The sequence below is a fragment of the Anolis carolinensis genome, chromosome 1, assembly GCF_035594765.1.
Source record: "Anolis carolinensis isolate JA03-04 chromosome 1, rAnoCar3.1.pri, whole genome shotgun sequence".
NCBI lineage: Eukaryota > Metazoa > Chordata > Lepidosauria > Squamata > Dactyloidae > Anolis > Anolis carolinensis.
The window spans coordinates 174,697,193-174,720,534 of record NC_085841.1 but is presented as its reverse complement, the minus strand read 5'-3'; the positions used below and the strand labels follow the sequence as shown (position 1 = coordinate 174,720,534).

The 23,342-nt window shown below is 38.9% G+C and overlaps 1 long non-coding RNA gene across 1 annotated transcript; it reads right to left on the bottom strand.

Annotated features, from left to right (window-relative positions):
* Nucleotides 1-8,893: 8,893 nt before the first annotated feature.
* On the bottom strand, nucleotides 8,894-22,267 carry LOC134293042 (uncharacterized). The gene is made up of 2 exons (XR_010000106.1): nucleotides 19,190-22,267; nucleotides 8,894-12,854 (listed from the first exon to the last, which is right to left on the bottom strand). It is a non-coding gene; the product is annotated as an uncharacterized LOC134293042 (long non-coding RNA).
* Between the last annotated feature and the right edge of the window lie 1,075 nt (nucleotides 22,268-23,342).

Here is a 23,342-nt window from a genome sequence, read left to right as displayed (position 1 = left end):
GCCATCAAATGTGTGGCAGTGAGATGAATCACCAGGGGGCTGTATTTTTTCTCTTTCACATACAAAAAGATAGCATTTGTAAACTTTTAGTTTTGATCGAAACAACAACAAAACTTTTCCTATTGCCCCTCCTCACATTCAGAAATTAGTCTGAATGTCAGGAGGAGCTGAAAAATCAGTGAAAATGTTATAAGACTCCCCCCCCTGCCCATAATGACTACAAAACTTATCTTCCTACAGATATTTTGGTTGTGACTACCTTTCCACCCTTGAGATTACCAATGCCAAATCTCACAAGTTCCTTTGTGAAAGAATACTGTTATATCCTTCAGAAAGGTCTAGCGGGCATAACTTGAAATCTTTGTCAACTATCCTTTTCAGTATAGAAGTAATCTCTTGACAATTGGTCAGCAGCATCACAAATTGCAGTCATGTTGATCAGAAATGATCCTAATCCTTAATTCTTGGGAGTTTGATTTGGAATTCTGTATGAATTTTCTCTTACCTAAGTAAAATCATAGAATCATAGAAGAGTTGGAAGAGAACACATGGGGCATCTAGTCCAAGCCCCTGTCATACAGGAAAATTACACTCGAAGCACGCCGGACAGATGGCCATCCACCCTCTGTTTGAAAGCTTCCAAGGAAGGAGCTTCTACCACACTCTGAGGCAGAGAGTTCCACTGCTGAACAGCTTTTATGATCAGGAAGTTTTTCCTAATGTTCAGGTGTAATCTCCTTTCCTGTAACTTGAACCTACTACTCCAAGTCCTAGTCTGCAGAGTAGCAGTCTCTCTTCCTCATGACAGATTTTTATATATGGCTATCATGTCTTCTCTCAACTTTCTCTTCTGCAGGCTAAACATCCCTAGCTCTTTAAACTGCTTTTCATGAGGCATGGTTTCCAGAACTTTGAGCATTTTAGCTGCCATCCTTTGGACATGTCCCAACTTGTCAATATCCCTCTCGTGGTACTCAGAATTGGACACAGTATTCCAGGTGAGGTCTAACCAAAGCAGAATAAAGAGGCACCCTGACTTCCCTTGATCTATTTAGACACTATACACCTTTTGATGTAGCCCAAAATCCTGTTGGCTTTTTAAGCTGCTGCAACATATTTTACTACCTTTTCAATGGTGGTGGGATGGTGTTCTCCTTTGAGGGGAGGCTATATAGATGGGTCTCCCACACGAGACAGACTTTTCCTAAGAAGCCAGACTAAATGCAGCTGTAGTGGGGAGTGACACTACCAGAGGATATTTCAAAGACAATGGAACTTGTTAGTACTACACAATGCCAAGGGGCTAAGCAAGAGTTCCATCCTGTAAAGCAGTGTCTCAAAATCATTTCCCAGTAATCCAGTGGTTTTCAACCTGTGGGTCCTCAGGTGTTTTGGCCTACAACTCCCAGAAATCCCAGCAGAATCACATTCGTCCTATCCAGTTCCTGTTATAGATAAGCCACCAAGGTGATCAAAATTGCCATTTCCCCAGAATGATGCTTGAAAGTTGAAATGGATGGGACATCTTGCTCAGCAATTGGTGATTGGCTGGTAGTTCTCCAATACAATGGGATCTAAAAATAACTAAATTTTTATTATGGTATTTTTGTATTACCAATCCAGCCAGGAGATCTGTATATAACTAGTACCATTAAAATGTTATTTTCTAAATTGGTCATCATACAAATGATTCTAAAATAATACTCTAGAATCTGACAGCTGTGCACATGTACAATTTTATATCATAAATTGTTCAGCTGTTTCAGACTCTGCTTAGCAGAAATGGCCAATCATTTTTCTTTCAGAGAAGAAACCTCTGTCCACCTGCTTTTTAGGTCACAGATGATCAAGAAAGTCAATCTATTAAAAGATGCATTTGTTTGTGACATGATACTGTCCTTGTGTCTGCCAACAGAAACTCAAGTAATAAGAAAGGATCTATGTGGAGGAAAGGTGGACAGGTCAGGATAAGTGGTTTCATGCTTACTTGACAGCACCCTGCTAAGATTTATGACATCATGTAGTATATGCATGCTTCTTTGTAGAGGCTTAAATCATGTCATGCTAACTGGCCCTACCTTTCCACTGGAAATAATGGTACCAGTCAGAGAAATGCATTAATGGCGTCTTGTACATTGAGTTGCAATAATAGTGCTATTAGCAAGAGGTGCAAAATGTCAGAGAAGTAATGGGACATCACCTTTTCCCTACACACTAGACTCCAAGGATTTAATGCAGTTCCAAACACATAGGGCATGAAGATCTGTTATCAATTGACATGTAACCTTGTTGGCATAAAACTAAATGCATTCATTTATGTAAGCAGATAATTTAACCCCAATTTAATAGTTGTGATAAGCTGTAGTATAAAAGCAAATGCCCTCCCAATGTTACTTGATTCTTTTCTAAGAAAATACACACCGAAATGTTTTTTTCTCATTCCCAAGCAAAGTAAGGATGAATTATTAGCATCTGTTTACTGTATTTTTTTCTTTCTTATCTTCCAAATTTAAATGTAAATTAGCTTGTGTTCATTGTTGGGATGTTACCAATGCATCATAGTTATCTCAGAAGTCATAGAATTATAGAGTTGGAAGAGACCACATGGGCCATCCAGTCCAATCTTCTGCCATGCAGGAAAAGCATCATAAAGTACCCTGGACAGATGGCCATCCACCTCTGTTTAAAAAACCTCAAAAAAGAAGCCTCCTCCACACTCCGAGGCAGCATATTCCACTGCTACAGTCAGAAGTTTCTTCCTAATGTTCAGGTGGAATCTCCTTTCTTGTAATTTGAACCCATTGCTCAAGGACAACAGAAAACATGCCTTTCAAATACTTAAGCATGGGTGGGTACCATGTCTCCCCTTAATCTTCTCTTCTTCATGCTGAACATACCAAGTTCTATTGATTATTTTTGCTATATTGAAATCTTGCAACACTAAGCCTAATTCCAGCAAAGTTTGAGGGTTTTTTTTTTTGCCTTCAGCAGTTTACATTTGTTTTACTCTTCTGTGTCATAGCATAAAACTGTATAGCATATTTGTAGATGAGTTGCTAAACAGAAAGAACAGGAATGCAAATTGTGCAAAGATGTCATGGCTTGATTTTTTGGCATTCTCTTTTTAATGCCTATCCCAACTTCAGCTGAAGAAGAGAGCTGTAGCCAGGGAAGCTGCCTCTGGGTTGGGCTGCAGCTGGCGGTACTCTACACTTCTTCATGCCCCCAAGGTTTGGCTCAAATGGCACCACTGAAAGCCCAGCACATATTGCTACAGTTTATTTGGTTTTGAGATTTCATATAAAATGTTATAAATACATTTTATTTGGGAAACTGGCTCAGCATAGGTTCATACATGTTATCAAGTTAATTCATGATGGACATAATAAAAGTGGGATGAAACTCACTGTTTCCATGCACTGCTTAATTTCTGAGCAAAGACTTTGCATTGGCACATGGGAGATACATCTCGCTATTTCAAATATAGTAGAGTCTCACTTATCCAACGTTCTAGATTATCCAAAGCATTTTGTAGACAATGTTTTCAATACATCATGATATTTTGGTGCTAAATTCGTAAATACAGTAATTACTACATAGCATTACCATGTATTGAAGTACTTTTTCTGTCAAATTTGTTGTAATGTTTTGGTGCTTAATTTGTAAAATCATAACCTAATTTGATGTTTAATAGGCTTTTCCTTAATCCCTCCTTATTATCCAACATATTCGCTTATCCAACATTCTGCTGGCCCATTTATGTTGGATAAGTGAGACTCTACTGTAGTACATTTTCTTTCTCCCATCAACACAAAATAATACAAATTTGTGAAGGCAAGTCCTCTCTTCTCCCCAACATTCTACCAGTCTGTCAGAAACACCACCACATGATGTAAGGGCACTTCTGGTGGGACTCCATGGGTCTCCATTTCCACAGTGCATGGAAACAGAGTCCTAAAGCTATCTTCAGGAGTCAGCTAACACCCAACTCCAAATGGCTTAAAAGGAGGAAAAACGGGTAGAAGATGGGGAAAGGGTGTGGGATGACTGGCTATCCCAGAAGATGTTGAAAGATGGTATTGAACAAAAGAGGACAGTCATCCTCCCCACCACCACTTTCCCCCACACATCGGATGAGAAAATGTATTATTATTATTATTATTATTATTATTATTATTATTATTATTATTATTATTAATTATATATACACTGCTTTATCTCTCTCAGAGGAGACTCAAAGTGGCTTGACATAAAATTAGTATACAATTTTAAACGTACATATAAGCAGTATTCAAAAATTCAGTTAAAATCCATTAAAACATATTCAAAGTTAAAAACCACAGCACCCCCTGACTAGATCATTAAAATTTTCATCTTTAAAGGTATGTCTGAACAAAAAGGTTTTAACCTGCTGCAGGAAGGACAGCAGGGAGGGGGCCATTCTGGCTTCCCTGGGAAGAAGGGAGTTTCAGAGTTGAGGGGCAGCTACCAAGAAGGAAGGCCGGCTCCCTCGTTCCCACCAACCGCGCTTGAGGTGGAAGTGGGATCGAGAGAAGGAAGGGTCTCTCCTTAAGATCTCAGGGCCCAGGCAGATTCATACAAGGGGTGCAACCAAATAGCCTGGACCTGAACCATCTAAGACTTTAAAGGTCAGAACCAGCACTTTGAATTATGACCGGAAATAAACTGGCAGCCAGTGGAGCTGCTTCAACAGGGGGGTTGTCTGCTCTCTGTAGCCAGCCCCACTTAGCAACCTGGCTACAGCTCTTTGGATCAGCTGAAGTTTCTGAGCACTCTTCAGAGGCAGTCCCACATAAAGCATGTTAAAGTAATCCAGACGGGATGTAACTAAGGCATTTACCACCGTGGCCAGATCTGGCTTCTCAAGGAACGGGCATAGTCGGCATACAAATTTTAATTGTGCAAAGGCTCTCCTGGCCACTGCAGATACCTGGGCCTCCAGGTTCAGTGCTGAGTCTGATAGGATACCCAAACTGCTAACCTGTCTCTTCAGGGGGAGTGTAACCCCATCCAGCACATCCCTACTCCCGGATCTACCTTCCGACTGACTAGGAGCACCTCTGTCCTGTCTGGATTAAGTTTCAATTTGTTTGCCTTCCTCCAGCCCATTACTGATGACAGACACTGGTTTAGGGTCAGGACAGCTTCCATGACTTTATGTGGAAAGGAGTAGTAGAGTTGGGTGTCATCTGCATATACAGTAGAGTCTCACTTATCCAACACTCGCTTATCTAACGTTCTGGATTATCCAACGCATTTTTGTAGTCAATGTTTTCAATACATCGTGATATTTTGGTGCTAAATTCATAAATACAGTAATTACTACATAGCATTACTGCATATTGAACTACTTTTTCTGCCAGATTTGTTGTCTAACATGATGTTTTGATGCTTAATTTGTAAAATTATAAACTAATTTGATGTTTAATAGGCTTTTCCTTAATGCCTCCTTCTTATCCAATGTATTCGCTTATCCAACATTCTGCCGGCCCGTTTATGTTGGATAAGTGAGACTCTACTGTATATAGAAATATAATAGTGAGTTGACTGTTGTGGATTATTGCTGCAATTAAGGAGTAAATTTTGTGTGGTGATTGGAATGATGTTGAATGAGCCTGAAATGTCATCATCACCATCTTGTCCACCACCAGTTGAAACATAAAAAGTGCATGTGAGATTCTGCAAATGCCATGTGCTGAAGTTCAGATGCCACTAAAGCTACAGCAGGGAGGCTGTCATCCCTCACTTCATATCATTTGCTGTTATGCACCACAGATTAAAATTTTACCAAGGAATCAATGTGACTTTCAGTCCTCAGCCCAGAAAGTATCCCACTTCCAATGATCACTCAGTTATTTTTCCAGGAAGCAATTTGTCTGGATATTGCTGACCTTTCCATGTTCTTACATTGCTAAATGCTAGGCCTTCTACATATGACAACCTCTGTCCCCTTTCCAGGATTAAAGTTTGTCAAACTTCTGTCTTTTCTGTAACTCTTGCTGCATTTCAAAATGCATTACTCGGTACAATTTTGTTATAATCCCTTCTTTTTTCTTGTGTGATATTTTATTTCAATACTTTGTGATCTGTTCCAGAAGATGAATTATAACAGAGTTATACCATTGCAATCACATTTCTAACAATTCTGGAGTTTGGAGGATGCAGTCCCTGTGGTCTTCACAACAGAGAGTGTATTAGAAATGGCAATGAAGGCATTTGCCTTTATTTCTAGATTTCTCTAAACCTTTTCTACCTCCTATACTCCTGGTAATTATCCTCCAAAATTGTACAAAATGACCTCCCACCCATTGCATGCATACAATAGAATATCAAATCTTACACACCGGGGGGCGGGGGGGGGGAGGACATGAGGGCATGCCAATGTTTAATTGCAGATATTATTAGCACTAACAACAAATGTGTTTTCTAAAGGATTGTAAAATTGCAACGAAAAAGCCAACATGGCTGCCAATGTAACCACAGGCAATGTGAAGAGATAAATGGTTGACCCTGGCTTTTGTCAGGTTAGGATTGATGTCACTATCAGCTCTAGTGCCTTTGCAATGTTTTTTTTACATTTCTTATCGAGTGTGTTATCCAGTTACTTCCATGAGGGCAATAGCCTGGGGTCAGATGGCGAAAGGAAACAGAGAAGTGATGGTAGTGAGGAAGGTCATTCGAAGAGGACAGTCTTTACAGACTAAATGAGACAAAGGACCTTGCTTTTAAAAATGGAATTTGGGGGAAATGAAGGCAGTGCTTCAATGCAAGGTAAAATAACAGGCAATATTGCCAATGAGTTCTCTCTTAAATACACACCTGTGCACATTAACATGCACACATATTTGGGACAAATCTTGGCTCAAGTAGCTAACACAACACTGATCACAGTAGTAATTACAAATACAGGGAGATGATTGTATTTGCTTAAACCTTTGACAGTCATGTCACCTTTATATCTTTTGCAAGAATGACTGAATAACATCAAACTTAATACTGGCAGTCCCCAAGTTACAAACAGGATAGGCTCTGTAAGTTGGTTCTTAAGTTGAAATTGTATGTAAGTCAGAACTTATAGTTGGGAGAAAAGCCCAGTATCCCCAGAGTGGTGTCTCTTTGAAATTAGTGTCTCGGGTCTTCTTCAGAGCAACAGGATTGGAGGGAGGGAAAATCCCAGTATTTTGCTCAGGGTTTTTTTTTCAATGGAGTGGGCAGGAACTGCATTTGTTCAGCTTGTTCGATGGGGGAATGTGGGAAAGTAAGCCACAATATCTTTAAGACTAAGAGATAACTGGGATTAAATTTATTTAGAAAGATATGATTTTTTTTAAAAGGTTGTCATAAAAAAGCCATGCACACCAATTGTTGTTCATAATGACTCATTTAGGCTATGATCCTGTATATTTTTTTAGGAGTAATTCACACTCCTACGGGCATATTTTCTAACTAGATATACTTATACATTGCTTATGTAATTAGAATGTTGAGCTGCATAAAAAGTGTCTGATATAGAAGCAACAGTTTATTTCCTGTGTCAATATACCGCCTTTGTGGATTATTCAAAATGAGGGGTAGGGATGGGAAGTAGTAAACAAAAAAAGCTAAAAATATGAAGGATACACACACACAACACAATAATCAGAATTGAAGGGAGGAGAAAATATTTTCCAATCAATGCAGCAGCCACAGCTCTTGCTTTCATTCTGACCATATCCTCTATCAGGAATAAGGAAACTCCACTCCCTTATCTCTGGAGTACATATTTTCCCCTGAGTAAATTTAGTGCATCTCTGTTTATAGCAATAGCAGTAAGTCATGATAGAAGAAAAAATGATAGGACGGGAGAAGATTGCAAAGCCAGAAAAAAAGAGTAAGTATGTATCCCACTTTAGAGATCTGCTTTAGGAAAGTGATTATTACTACATCTAGTAGGATCTTTTCTGGTGTAACTGTGCAGAGGAGAGAGGACATGCCTGCTGGCTTCCTGGGAAAAGCAGGGGGGGGGGGTGATAATTAACACCATGGTGCTTTCTTCTGCTGGGAAAAGAGCCAGAACTCACATAAGGATATGTTCTACACCAGTGATTCTCAACCAGTGGGTCCCTAGATGGTTTTGGCCTACAACTCCCAGAAATCCCAGCCAGTTTACCAGCTGTTAGGATTTCTGGGAGTTGAAGGCCAAAACATCTGGGGACCCACAAGTTGAGAACCACTGTTCTATATGGATTGGGAACCTCCCTATGGGATGTTCAATGTCACTTGTGGCCTCATTCTTGGAATGGGCCATCAGACTAGGACAGATTCCAAAGGCATTATTTGCCATTTGGCACAAGTCATTTAGCATGTTGGCAGATGCGAAAATAAAGGGCCCTGCTCAGTAGTTAATGTTTCTAGGCATTGAAATTAATACTGCTAATCACCTATGTTGATTGCTGGGGGCCAAGGGGCAGATTTCTACTGAATAGAAAGTTGATAGAACATTTGAATTTTGCCTTTCTTCAATGGCTTTGTGATATCAGTGCATGTGTGTGTGTGTGTGGGGGGGGGGAGGGTAGTGATTAGGTCCCATCATAGCATTAGATTTACCAAAGGAATCAGGATTCAGTTGTTTTTTTTAATTCTTGCAAGAATTCTAACCCGAGTGTCATTTTGGAGAAAAGAAAACAAGCTCAAGAATGATGTTCAAGTTGCCTTGGATTGCAGCTGGGTCAGTTGGTTTTGGTGTTTATTTAAGTGCCCAATTGTTGTCGTTTGAATGGGAGGAAATTTGAATTACTATGAGCTTGACTTCCTTGGAGTTTTTCACCATCCTAATGTTATTGAAAAATTGATACCCCCCTCTCCTGATTAAACATAAATGAACAGAGATGAATTAAATATGATTTTATTTTATTTTTTTCCTTTTACTGATTTCACAATTCCAAAGTGTCGCTTTGCTTGAATTGCAGAAAAATCTGGCCAGTTATATCTCCACCTGTGTATGAAATCCACTTTTATGACATTATATAAATGATACAAAATGGAATCAAATGAAACTGAACCCTTGGAAGTATAACTGGAACTGCAAATGTATACATCTGTTTTACTTAATCTCGTGCCTGAGGACAGGAAGCCAGGCCGAACTGGCTAATGTATGCAAGCCTGGAGCCCAAGTCTCACTGATGGGCTTTCTATTGTGTGTACGTAAACCGCAACACCCTTCCATTGTCAAATCTCGTCCCATTCACAAATATATTTACATGTGTTGGGAAACTTCCTGGTCTTCATTGATGTGTATCAGACCTGCTGTGGGTGGAACCAGCCTTTGTTTTATCAGATAATCTCAATCATTCGGACTATCTCTTTATGCTTACCTGGATTGGACATTAAGTCAATCATGGAACTATTTGCATTTTGCATCAATACATTCCTGGACTGTCGTTGAAGGCTTTCATGGCCAGGATCACAGGGTTGTTGTATGTTTTCCGGGCTGTATGGCCATGTTCCAGAAGTATTCTCTCCTGACGTTTCGCCCACATCTATGACAGGCATCCTCAGGGGTTGTGAGGTCATTTCTGGGCTCACACCCTCACAGGGATGGATCTTTAAATGGAGTTGGACTTTAATTTTACCAACCAAAGCTGATTCTCTTTCTGTCCATGGGGGGAACCTCCTTCAGCTGATGACATCAGAAGGGTTACCCAGCCAACAGGAGCCCAGATCGAAACCAGGCTGGCTTTTCAACCAATCAGGGGAGGGTGTGGGTATTTTGAATGGATGTAATTAAAAAAAAGGCTCTGCACTTCTCTGCAAGCTCTATGTCAGTTCTTTTTGTGTATCCACTCTATATTGACATTCTATCTGGCCGGATTTAATAAACTTCTGTTGGTTGCTGACAAATCTGATTCTTGTCTTGAATCTGGCTCACTGGAAATGTTGAAGCACTCCAAGCTCAAACCCACTTTTTGCGGTTATCTGAAATCACTCATCACTAGTAGCAGTGAGAATCTGGGTAGAGGAGCTTGCCAACTTTTCTGTGCCTCCTGGTGTGATAATAAGGCCATGATCAGACATTAACTCTTTGACACCCAGATCTCCTAAGATTTGGGGAGGGCATTTATGTTCCACTTCCTTCATTATAACATGCTCTTTACTGTATTATATGTGGCAGGGGTGGACAATGACACAACCAATATTCTTCTCGGAAGGAAACACAATGGCACAGTTTCCCTTCTCTCATCTAGAATGGAAGTGAAGTAAGCAGACTCTTGCCTTGGGATAAAGAGGGGAGCAAGGGAGCATTTGCAAACTGTGCAGAGGGAACTCGGGGACCATGGATAAGTTCGCAACGTTAAAGGAATTCATGCTTGGAGGGAACAGTGGCTCTGCCTGGGAAAGGGGGGTTACTGAAATTGTGAAAAGAAGCCGGGGAAATAAAACTAGCACCATTCTTTGACATCATTTCAACTGCCATGGCTCAATGCAATAGAATAATGGGATCTCCAGTTTTCTTTAGCCTTTTATGCCAAATATTACTGGTTGCTCACCAAACTACAACTCCCATGATTCCATAGCATTGAGGCATGGCAGTTAAAGAAATCAGATAAACTTTTGCCAGGGAGTAACTGAGAGAAAGTCCTGAAAGGGGTCTGCAAAGTCACTGCTCAATGGAAAAAAATATATTGTGAGCAATCAGAACTTTAAAATTGAACCCTTCTTCTATTCTTTCTGGGGTACTTTCCAGCACAAAGAGAGAATCTGCTCTGCTCCCTCACGTGCTCCCTTGCCTGCTCACCTTTCAGGCACGGTACCTCCCATGGCTGAGTCTGAAAGCACAGACTCAGTTGCAAGAAGCACTGGGCCTGAAAGGGAGCAAGTGGGCAGACAAGCCATGTTTTTTTCATATCATGTAAAAGTTGATGCTCCTTTTCCATAAAAAGGGGATAGGAATTGTGGATATTATGTGATAAAATACTGTAAGTATATCCATTCCACTTGAACTGGGACATTTGCTTTTTATTCTTGTTTATTCGTTCAGTCGTTTCTGACTCTTCGTGACCTCATGGACCAGGCCATGACAGAGCTTCCTGTCAGCCGTCGCCACCCCCAGCTCCTTCAAGGTCAAGCTAGTCACTTCAAGGATACCATCCATCCATCTTGCCCTTGGTCGGCCGCTCTTCCTTTTTCCTTCCATTTTCCCCAGTATCATTCTCTTCTCCAAGCTTTCCTTCTTCTCATGATGTGACCAAAGTACTTCATCTTTGCCTTTAGTATCATTCCCTCCAGTGAGCAGTCGGGCATTATTTCCTCGAATATGGACTGGTTTGATCTTCTTGTGGTCCAAGGCACTCTCCAAAGTTTCCTCGAGCACCAAAGTTCAAAAGCGTCTATCTTCCTTCGCTCAGCCTTCCTTATGGTCCAGCTCTCACATCCATAGGTTACTACGGGGAACACCATTGTTTTAACTATGCAGACCTTCATTGCCAGTGTGATTTCTGTTCTTACTGTTCTTGTCTGTTCTTACTGTTGCTACATGGTCTTTATACAGACTTGGTATCCTCATACCACCAAGAACTTGCCACAATTTATTGTAGGGTATGGAAATCCCTGCCCCCCTCCCCCAAGGAGAACTCATATTTTACTTTTGCTTCTGACTATCGCAAAGTAACCACTTTAGTCTACAAGGAGACATGTTATGCATGGAGACTTGAAATTGCCTTCTTCCTCCATTATATACCAATAAGGCTTTTGAGTGTGTTATTTGTGGCTGCCCTCACCTAGATAATTAATGATAGTGCTATTGTTTATGGGCTTGACTTTCTAACACTCTTGCCTAGAAATTCATTTCTACCTTTGGGGCCTGCTAATTTCCTGTTTCCAATCTCTCTTCAGTGTTCCAGGTCAATATTTTCTGTGTAAATAGATTTATCCAATAATAGGTGGTGGGAAGAGTGCATCATTCATCAGTCCCATAGTAAACATACCAGCCCAACTTCCCCTAAAACCCATAAGAATTAAGCAGTATAGCTTTTAAGAGACTGTTCTTTTCCTAATTTAGATACAATCCTATAGCATGTTGAGCATCCTTAAACAATGAAGTACACTTCAGAGTTATAAGGTGTTAACTTCTCATCCTAAACAAAAGCTCCTCTATCCTAGTAGAATATGAATATGAATATACACAAACTGAGGTATAAGTATGAGTTGACCCCAATGAATTACTATTAAGTTACCGTTTGGCCCAGACTTTAGAAATCTGGATGCCTCCTGCCATTTTTGCCAACAGCTGTCATGAGCACCAGATATCATGGCCAACAGTGATTGTAGACAAAAAGAAAACCCAGAGGACACTAGATTGCAAATCTCTTATTTGAAGGAACCCAGGTAGTGAAGGCTGATTTGGATCATAATCAACAGCAGTTCTAGTCATTCTTCCATTTTGTGGGAGAAACAAGAAATTAAATATACCTTTGTTTTGAGTAGAAATGTGTACTTCCAAGTACAGGCAGTTCCCAAGTCACAAACATCTGACTTACAAATGACTCATACTTAAGAATGGGAGTGAGACAACAGGATGTGAGAGAAATCTCCCCCTTGGAAGGGAAATTCGCTCCTGAAAGAGTTATCATGGGGAAAAGATGTCTCCACTGAATCTTTATTACCAATCCTTGTTTCCACAACCAGCTAAATTTTTCAAAATCTGATTATCCCAGGGACAGAAAGTGAGGTGAAATCTTCTGAACAGCAGCACAGATAGCAAAAATGCCTTGTGACAGGATGCTTACTCTCACCACTTCTATTTATACTAGTTCTTGAAGTACTTTTAAGGGACATACGTTGTGAGGAACGGATTTCTGGAATAAAGATTAAAAAGGAAAATTATTAATTGAGAGCATTTGCAGATGATTTAGTGATTGCTTTAGAAAACTCAAAATCTTGATGAGAAAGTTGAAAGAATTTAGCAGAATTTAAAATCAATAACCAGAAAACAAAAGTTTTAACTAAAAATATGGATATAAAAGATCAGGAAAAATTGTTGGGTACAACAGGTTTTAAAATAGATAAAAAGGTGAAGTGTCTCAGTATAGTTGACAAATAAAAGTTGTCTACTACTCCAAAATAACCATGAAAACCTATGGATAGACATTTTTAAAGACTTATTACAGTGGCATAAATTACAATTACAGTAGAGTCTCACTTATCCAACATTAATTTATCCAACATTCTGGATTATCCAACGCATTTTTGTGGTCAATATTTTCAATACATCGTGATATTTTGGTGCTAAATTTGTAAATACAGTGATTACTACGTAGCATTACTGCACATTGAACTACTTTTTCTGTCAAATTTGTTGTATAACATGATGTTTTGGTGCTTAATTTGTAAAATCATAACCTAATTTGATGTTTAATAGGCTTCTCCTTAATCTCTCCTTATTATCCAACATATTCGCTTATCCAACATTCTTCCGGCCCGTTTATGTTGGATAAGTGAGACTCTACTGTATCATTATTGGGCAGACTCTCTGTGATAAAAATGAATCTATTGCCAAGGATTCTGTTTCTTTTTTAAATAATACCTGTGATAGCAACAGATAAACTATTTAAACAATGGCAAAAGGCTAAATTTGTATGACAAGGAAAGAAGGCAAGAATAAAATTTAAGGTGTTACAAGATGCAAAGAATTGGGTGGGCTAGGTGCACCTGATCTAAAACTTTACTTTGCTGTTTTCTGTTTAGTTTGGATAAAAAGATTGGGTTTTGTTGAGTAATATTAAAATGTTGGCACTGTAGGGACATGAGATATGGTTGCGTGGTTACATGTGGTATGACAAAGTCAAAGTGAATGTGGATTTTAAAAATCATTATGTTAGACATTTGGCTTTATAATGAATATGGGAAAAATATAGATTAATCTTATGCCTGAAGATGCCAATGTGGTTATTTGTGCAAGAAGCATTTTATAGAAAAGAGACACAAAACAAGAAGAAATGATTAACTTATCAAGATCTCATGGGAAATATACAAGACTATAGAATTAAAACAAGAGAATAATTGATTTCAGAGGGTCTTGGTTTTCAATGACTTTCTTATTTACAGTTGATACTGAGATTTAGGGAAGACAAGCAATTAGTTGAATTGAGTAAATTGGAATTTGAGTTGCAATTATGTGCTATCATGAACATTTAATTGCTAAGATGTACAGTGTTCCCTCACTACTTTGCGGTTCACTTTTCGCGGATTCACTGTTTTGCGGTTTTTTAATCAACTCTAAAAGACTATTATTAATCATTAAAAAAATTACAATTTACAGCCTAAGGAAGGAGGAAGGAGAAGCCAAAGAGAGAGGAAAGGAGCCCAAGTGGCAACAGGAGGAGAATGATGTTGAACCTGGAGGCCTATGTGTTTGTGGTAGCCAGGAGTGCCCTTGAATATTCAAAACTTGGATTACTGTGCCATGCACTGCTTGGGGGTGTTCAGAAACTTCAGCTGTTGCCAAAGCTCCAATGGCTCACAGTTTGCATTTTGACACAAAGTTCTATATAGCTGATGTCCAGGCTATACTTTAATTGAACTAGGTTTACCAAACAAAGAATGGTTTTGGAAAACTAAAGCTTTGGTATTGTTATCCCAATCACTTCAGCACAGATAGTAGCAGATGCAATAACTGAGAAGAGATGTTATTTCCCCTTTAAATTGGTGTACGTTAATTGAACTAGGCTTCCCAAACACAGAATGGTTTTGATAAAAAAAAACTTCTGCGGCCAGCAGTCACTCCTTAGCACAATCAATAATACATTAAATTATAGAAGTAAAATAAATATAGAAGACTCCCAGCAGACTGATTTCCTCCTAATAGTAGTCAGTCACTCAGTCTTCCTAGCTTCTCTCAATGTAGCCTACTATGTGCCTAGCCTTAACCTAGCCTGCTGCTCTGCTTCGCTCTCTCTCTCTCTCTCCTCTCCCAACTTGGCAATGGAGGAAGACTCATGGCGCATCTTAATTTAAAGCAGTGATTCTCAAAGTGGGTGCTACCGCCCCCTGGTGGGTGCTGCAGCAATCCAGGGGAGCGGTGATGGCCACAGGTACCTATATCTTTCTATTTAATTGCTATTAAAATTTAAAAAAAAATAATTTCCAGGGCACTGAGTAATATTTTTTCTGGAAAGGGGGCGGTAGGCCAAATAAGTTTTGGAACCACTGATTTAAAGGGTAATTAATGGCTCCACCTCCTCCCCCAGATAGGCTGAGAGGCATGCTAAGTTTGGCTTCACCTCTTGGTACAGTTTGTTTGCTCTGGAAATTAAAACTGTGTCACAGAGAGAGTTATGATGCTTATGCAACTTACAAAAAAGTACTGGGTGAGAGTTTCGATTCTTAAGTTTTTAGCATGGCTGTTGCCCGCGTTTCTTAATATCGTGTTGTCTGTGTGAATTTTATGAAATAGATCCGACATACCATGCACAGATGACTTTTTGCACAGCCCTAATACAAACATTAAAATGGAATTAAACATGAACAATATTATAAACAGTTAAAACACTTAAAACCGATTAAAAACCTATTCATAGCTAAAACTAGTTTTCTGGGCTGTATGGCAATATTCTAGAAACATTCTCTTCTGATGTTTCGCCCACATCTATGGCCGGCATCCTCAGAGGTTGTGTGATATATTGGAAAACTAAGCAAGGGAAGTTTATATATCTGTGGAAGGTACAGGATGGGAGAAAGAACTATTGTCTGTTGGAGGCCAGTGTGAATGTTGGAATTAATCACCTTGATTGACTTTTAATGGCTGCTTCCTGCCTGGGGCAATCCTTTGTTCGGAGGTGTTAGCTGGCCCTAATTTATTCATGTCTGGAATTCCTCTGTTTTCAGAGTGTTGTTCTTTATTTACTGTTCAGTTTTTAAAGTTTTTAAATACTGGTAGCCATATTTTGTTCATTTTCATGGTTTCCTCCTTTCTGTAGAAATTGTCCACATGCTTGTGGATTCCAATGGCTTCTCTGTGTAATCTGACATAATAGTTGTCAGAGTGATCCAGCATTCCTGTGTTCTCAGATAATATGCTGTGTCCAGGTTGGTTCACAGAAAGAGAAGATCCACTCTCTTGTTCTCACTAACTGAGCTTAGGGCCTCTCCTGAAGACTTTAGGGCCCGGGCAAGTTCTTACAGGGAGATACGATCAGCCAAAAAGCCAGGACCTCAACCATATATGTACTATGGGATAGGTGATTTAGCTGATCATATAATATTGTAAAAGCGTGACATTTATCCCATGCAAAAAAATATGTAGTAGGAGACTAAATAGGACTGGGGCAAAAGAAGCCTTAAACTAGACCTTTGCAAAATCAGTTTTGACTCAGTAAGTGCTTGCTCTTTTATTGCTATGACCTCAGACAGAACAGAACAAAAATCTCTTTGGGCATTAGATCAGGCAGAATACCATGCAACAAACCTTTGCATACTAAAAAGAATTATAATGTTTATTTCACAGTTGGTGAGTTTTATAGAGCATTATTTCAAGAAGAGTGCATTGAATGAAGTTAACATGTGTTTATCTGCAGTGTATTTGTTCCTTCAATATTATTTTCTTACCAGCCCACAGGTAGCTATACATTATTAGTAAATGTGTAATGGTTAATACTTTGTTCTTTTAAATTATAGTTCTGTTCACCTTCCTAATTGCTCTGATACTAAGAAATTGCTTTTGAAAATAATTTCCTTAAAGCTAAAAAGATCAACACACATTGTTTCTGTAAATATTTTTGTGTCCTTAAGGAAATAATTTTTCTATCATTGCCAGCTATTTTCAAATTAATTGAAACAGATGGTTGCTAATTCTTTTTCAAGATGACTTGGTAACAAAAATCACACTTGGTTTCTTTTCGCATATCTGACGATGTGGTTTTGTTTCCCTTCATTTGGGTTAGGGGGAGGTTAAAAGAAAGCAAACCTCTCTGGAGCATTAATTTCAAAAGCTGTCAAGGGTTTGCAGTGTGGAAAGTACACATCACGGAAATTAAGTGTTCTGAAAGGTGGCGTTGGAGTCCCGAGTCTCTGGAACTGGGAAATATATACACTGTATTCAATCACTTAAAATGTTAACCTTGTCCTTCAGTGGTGACTGGGAACAGGAACACTTGCTTCTTTCTGGCCAGTTAAATGGCAATCTATCAAAATGGAGGGCAGGGGCGGGGGAGAGCCTGCCTTGTTTTATGTCTGCATCTGTCATTTGGCTTCCATGTTTTTTGCTTTTTTACAAGCCCAGCCAGCTGAGGGAGTTGTAATACATTACTTAAAGATCCCTCATTGCTCCAACCACTCTGACTCGCCTGCTGTGAAGCAAAATTAGTACAAGCAGTCCCCAAGTTACAGACAAGATCGGTTCTGTAGATTTGTTCCTATGTTCAGTTTGTATGTAAGTTGGAACAGGTAGGTACATTTTAAAGTGTAACTTAAGCCTATATACAGTAGAGAACTGTTGGATAAGCGAATATGTTGGATAATAAGGAGGGATTAAGGAAAAGCCTATTAAACATCAAATTACATTATGATTTTACAAATTAAGCACCAAAACATCATGTTATACAACAAATTTGACAGAAAAAGTAGTTCAATACGCAGTAATACTATGTAGTAATTACTGTATTTATGAATTTAGCACCAAAATATCACGATGTTTTGAAAACATTGACTACAAAAATGCGTTGGATAATCCAGAACGTCAGATAAGCAAGACTCTACTGTATTGCTAATAAAGCTTCAGTGGAGACACCTTTCCTCTATGATAATAACTCTTCCAGGAGTGAATTTCTTTTCTGAGGGTGAGATTTCTATCACTTCCTATTTTCTCACTCCCATTCCTAACTATGAGTCATTTGTAAATCAGATGTTTGCAACTTGGGGACTGGCTGTACTCTATATCATTATTAAGTTTTCTTCTTTTCTCCTGATAATAGTTTTTATTATTATACCTTTAAAAAAAATAGAAATATATAATATTGTTCACAAACACAAAAAAGATAAAAAAGAAGGATGAGGGTTGTGGAGCTCCGGTTAGTAGTAGATTAGAGTTATATACATATCTGCTGTATCACCAGTTCTTTGGATGTATTGTTTTAGTTTTAATTGTTGCCCTATAAATCCATGGAAATCAGTTCCCTTTGTTAGTAAATTAGTATTATATAAGAATTCTCATATTTAGTTTCGGCCCATGAATACATGAGAATTCACTATATTACATTGTCATATATTCATTTTTTTAACACTTCAGAAAAGTTATGTATTTGCATAACTGTATGTCCTTCTAAAATATCTAAAAAACAAGGCTTACAATCATTTATGTTCAAATCAGCTATGTAAAATATGTGGAAATAAAATTTTGGATTAATTTAAAGAGCTTTCTTAGCACAGTGGTGAGATTAATACTTTTAGCAAAATCAATACAGTAGAGTCTCACTTATCCAACATAAATGGGCCGGCAGAACGTTGGATAAGCGAATATGTTGGATAATAAGGAAAGATTAAGGAGAAGCCTATTAAACATCAAATTAGGTTATGATTTTAGAAATTAAGCACCAAAACATCATGTTATACAACAAATCTGACAGAAAAAATAGTTCAATATGCAGTAATGCTACGTAGTAATTACTGTATTTATGAATTTAGCACCAAAATATCACGATGTATTGAAAACATTGACTACAAAAATGCGTTGGATAATCCAGAACATTGGATAAGCGAATATTGGATAAGTGAGACTCTACTGTACATAAAAATACTGCCTTTGAAACTTTTAAAAAGCACTTTTAATAAAGAGCAAAAAGTAAAGCAATACAAAAAGGTTTTAAGGACAGAATTAAAAAAAAAGGTAGAATTTTTAACAAAAAAGAAGAACAGCAACAACAAAAACAACAATAATACATTTTATTTATTACTCGCCGCTTCTGATGGCTTGAGGCAGGGTACAACAAATTCAAAAACATATGAATAAAATTACATAGATAAGAGCACAAAAACATAAAAACTTGCACAAAACACAGATAAAGAATTCATATATAGTAGCAACAGAATGTAAATCAAAAGTCATTACTGAAAGTTGACTGGGGAGGCCTGCCGGAAGAGATGGGTCTTCAACCGCATTCACAAGACAATTAGAAGTGTGAGAAAGAGATCCGTTTACCTTTCGAATCCAATATGGATAAGGTCAGGTAGAGCTATGGAAAGTTGCCGCTGCCAGATCCCTGCCTTAAAGAGTGTACAAGACTGTACTGGAGTCGAGAGCGACACCTGGTGGTGGGAAATAGTCATTGCAACTAGTATCCCCTTGCCTCTTTTTATGTCCCTGTGGATACAATGAACTCTACTCTTCAATCTATGACAAGAGTGCTTGAAAGGAGATCCGTGGAAAATCAGTACCCATGTTACAAAACGTTTTAGAACAGCTTAAAACTGCCACAAACGGAATCTGAATAAAAAACTACATGAAGACTCATTTTAAAAAAGAATTTAAAACTGAAGTGAAAGAAGTGATATAACATCAGGCATGACACTGAATCATAGAATCATAGAGTTGGAAGAGACCTCATGGGCCATCCAGTCCAACCCTTTTAAAAGCAGGAAAATCGCATACAAAGCACCCCTGGCAGATGGCCACCCAGCCTCTGCTTAAAAGCCTCCAAAGAAGGAGCCTCCACCACACTCCGAGGGAGAGAGTTCCACTGCTGAACAGCTCTCACAGTGAGGAAGTTTTTCCTAATGTTCAGGTTGAATCTCCTTTCCTGTAGTTTGAAGCCATTGTTCCATGTTCTAGTCTCCAGGGCAGCAGAAAACAAGCCTGCTCCCTCCTCCCTATGACTTCCTCTCACATATTTATACATGGCCATCATGTCTCATCTCAGCCTTCTCTTCTGCAGGCTAAACATGCCCAGCTCTTTAAGCCGCTCCTCATAGGGCTTGTTCTCCAGGCCCTTGATCATTTTAGTCGCCCTCCTCTGGACACATTCCAGCTTCTCAACATTTCCCTTAAACTGCGGTGCCCAGAATTGGACACCGTGTGATTCCTGGTGTGGTCTGACCAAGGCAGAATAGAGGGGTGGCATTACTTCCCTGCATCTAGACACTATACTCCTACTGATGCAGGCCAAAATCCCGTTGGCCTTTCTTGCAGCTGCATCACATTGTTGACTCATGTTCACCTTCTTCCCCACAAGGACTCCAAGATCTTTTTCACACGTACTGCTGTCGAGCCAGGCATCTTTACATTCAATTTTTTTTCTGCCTAAGTGGAGTATCTGTCATTTGTCCCTGTTGAACTTCATTATTTTAGTTTCGGCCCATCTCTCTAATCTGTTAAGATCATTTTGGATTCTGATCCTGTCCTCTGGAGTATTAGCCATCCCTCCCAATTTGGTGTCGTCTGCAAACTGCCTTCATAAGTCATTAATAAAGATGTTGAACAGAACTGGGCCAGGACAGAACCCTGCGGCACTCCACTTGTCACTTTCCAGGATGAAGAGGAAGCATTGGTGAGAATCACCCTTTTGGTTCATTCGCTTAACCAATTACAGATCCACCTAACCATAGTTTTGCCTAGCCCACATTTGACTAGTTTGTTTCCAGAAAGTCATGGGGAATCTTGTCGAAGGCCTTACTGAAATCCAGATACGCTACATCCACTGCATTCCCTGCATCTATATCGAAAAAAGAGATCAGATTTGTCTGGCATGACTTATTTTTGATAAATCCATGTTGACTATTAGCGATGACTGCATTCCTTTCTAAGTGTTTGTAGACCACTTCCTTAATGATCTTTTCCAGAATCCTGGTATTGCCTAGTATTGACATGTGGCTGACTGGATGGTAATTGTTTGGGTCGTCCTTTTTTCCCTTCTTGAAGATAGTGACAACATTCACCCTTCTCCAGTCTGCCAGGGACTTCTCCCGTTCTCCAAGAACTCTTAAAGATAATTGCCAGTGGTTCCGAAATGACTTTCGCTAGTTCCTTCAATACTCTTGGATGTAGTTGATCTGGCCCTGGGGACTTTAATTCGTTTAGAGTGGCGAGGTATTCCTGGATGACTTATTTCCCTATTTGGGGTTGAATTTCCCCTAATCCTTCATCCATTCCATGTTGCTAAAGTTGAGAACAGCTTTCTTTTTGTGAGAAGACTGAGGGAAAGAAGGCATTAAGTAGTTTTGCCTTTTCCCTATCTCCTTTTAGCATTACCCCCATCTTCTCCTAGCTGAGGCTCTATTGCCTCCTTGTTCTTCCTTTTTCTATGGATATAAGCAAAGAAGCCCTTTTTATTGTTTTTAATGTATCTGGCAAGCCAAAGCTCATTTTGTTCTTTAGCCTTGCAAACCTTTTCCTACAGGAGTTGGTTATTCATTTGAAATTCTTCTTTGGTGATTTCAGAACATCAGAACTGAAACCGATAAATGAAAAAACTGAATTATTTTGAAAAAATGACAGTTTCAGAAATATTCATACATCTATTGATATTTAGGATTTTAAAAAAGTTTTAACAAAAATGTTTAAAAAGCCACAACAGCTATCTCATTGAATATCTCTTCTATTAACCAATAGAACCTCAATTTAGGGGTTTCTTCCCAGTACAGAAATGATTTACTTACTTGTATTAAAGTATCAGTCAGTCCTCCCTTTTGCAGATTCAACAATTTATTGGAACTCTGGCTGCTCTCTCCCCTGTCCAAATTGGAGCTTTCTGATTCTGAGCAGAATTCTGGGAAATGTAGTTTAGGGCATGCGGGGCCGTTTGAATTCTCTGCCATAGGGCTCCTCGCCTTCCCAAACTACATTCCCCAGAATTCTGTACTGTCTCAGTCTCTTTCCCAGGTCACTCAGCTTGTCACACTCTGCTGCTTTCTTCTCCTCATGGTGAAAGGCCATTAATTTAAGGAGGAATTGCAGCCTTTTTTGGCGTCGCCTCATGCTGAAAATGAAACTGACTTTGATAGACTTCTGAGCATTACAGAATTCAAATGAAAAAGTATTGGGTGAGTTTTGATTCTTAAGTTTTTACATGGGGGCCTTCCCCCCGTGTTTCTTAATATCTGTTTGTATGCACAAAACTTACAAATTAGATATAACTTACTAATTAAAAATGAAGTTTTGCATATCCCTACTGGCTAGATCTCCCAGAGTCACATTACTCAGGAACCGTTTCCAGGCTGAGATGGTGGCCATAGTATTCATTAATTGCAGATCTGAACTAGACTCAGGAACCACAGTATATGTAGCTAGATAGCCACTAAAATGACTTTTTTCTTAACCAGCACAATAAGATGCATTGATGTGCTGCAGATTATCAAAGTATATCCTGATTTTGAGCCCTGCATTCTCTGATTAGTTGCAGCACAGCAGACATTGTGGTGAGTTTTTTTAACATATTTTTTCTGGCTTGATGTTTGTATCATGGTGTCCCTTTTGTGGACATCCCATCCTCAAAACTGCATTATAGTATATGTGTAGAACTGCCTTATGTGTGTGAAATGTCAGGATACAGGAGAAACCGGTTCTGAATCCTGAAAACCTGTTGTTGTTTCTATTTGAAATCATTTTTTGTTCAGTAAAATTCTGATGAGTTCTTCCCTAAAGAGCATTATTTCCTTATCTCCTATCTTCATCCTATTTTCTTAATGCTGCTATAATACTTGATGTCTGAGCTGTTTCCTGACAAAATGAGCAGTTATCTCTCATACTAAATTTTCCTGACTTTCAGCTGAAGAATTAATTTGATAATCATGATGTACTACCAGTATTTTTTCTGTTTTGTTTGCTGAAGCAATATATTTCATTTGTTTGCTCTAAGATCAATCTGGAATGCATAAATCTCTCACATTTTGCCAATTCTGTATCAATGTGAGTCCTGAACACTTTGTGCATAACCTCAACAAATGATGTGTAACTCAACATGTAAAGCTCTGCTGGAATAGTATCCTTAAAAGATTCAACCCTCAGAAAAAGAGATGATGTATCAATTTGTCTTCACCAGATGCTTTCTTGGGGATAATCCCCAGCAGAGACACCCTCAGATTGGACACAAGGGAAAAAGGAAGAGGGAGAATCACACTATCCTTAGCAACTTCCTTATTGATCTTAGCCCTAACAACTTCCGTTATACTGCAGACAGAATGCAAATTACTGGAAGAATAAAGTTTATGCATCCACTGATGATTTGAAAACTGTACCTGAAATCCTCTTCCAAGTACTGTGTTGCCTTACAATCAGGGTAAATTTATAATAAAATGTGCAAGTGATCCAACCTAAGTTAACTAGGCATCTTTAGAAGGGGATGAGGGATGTCCTGACC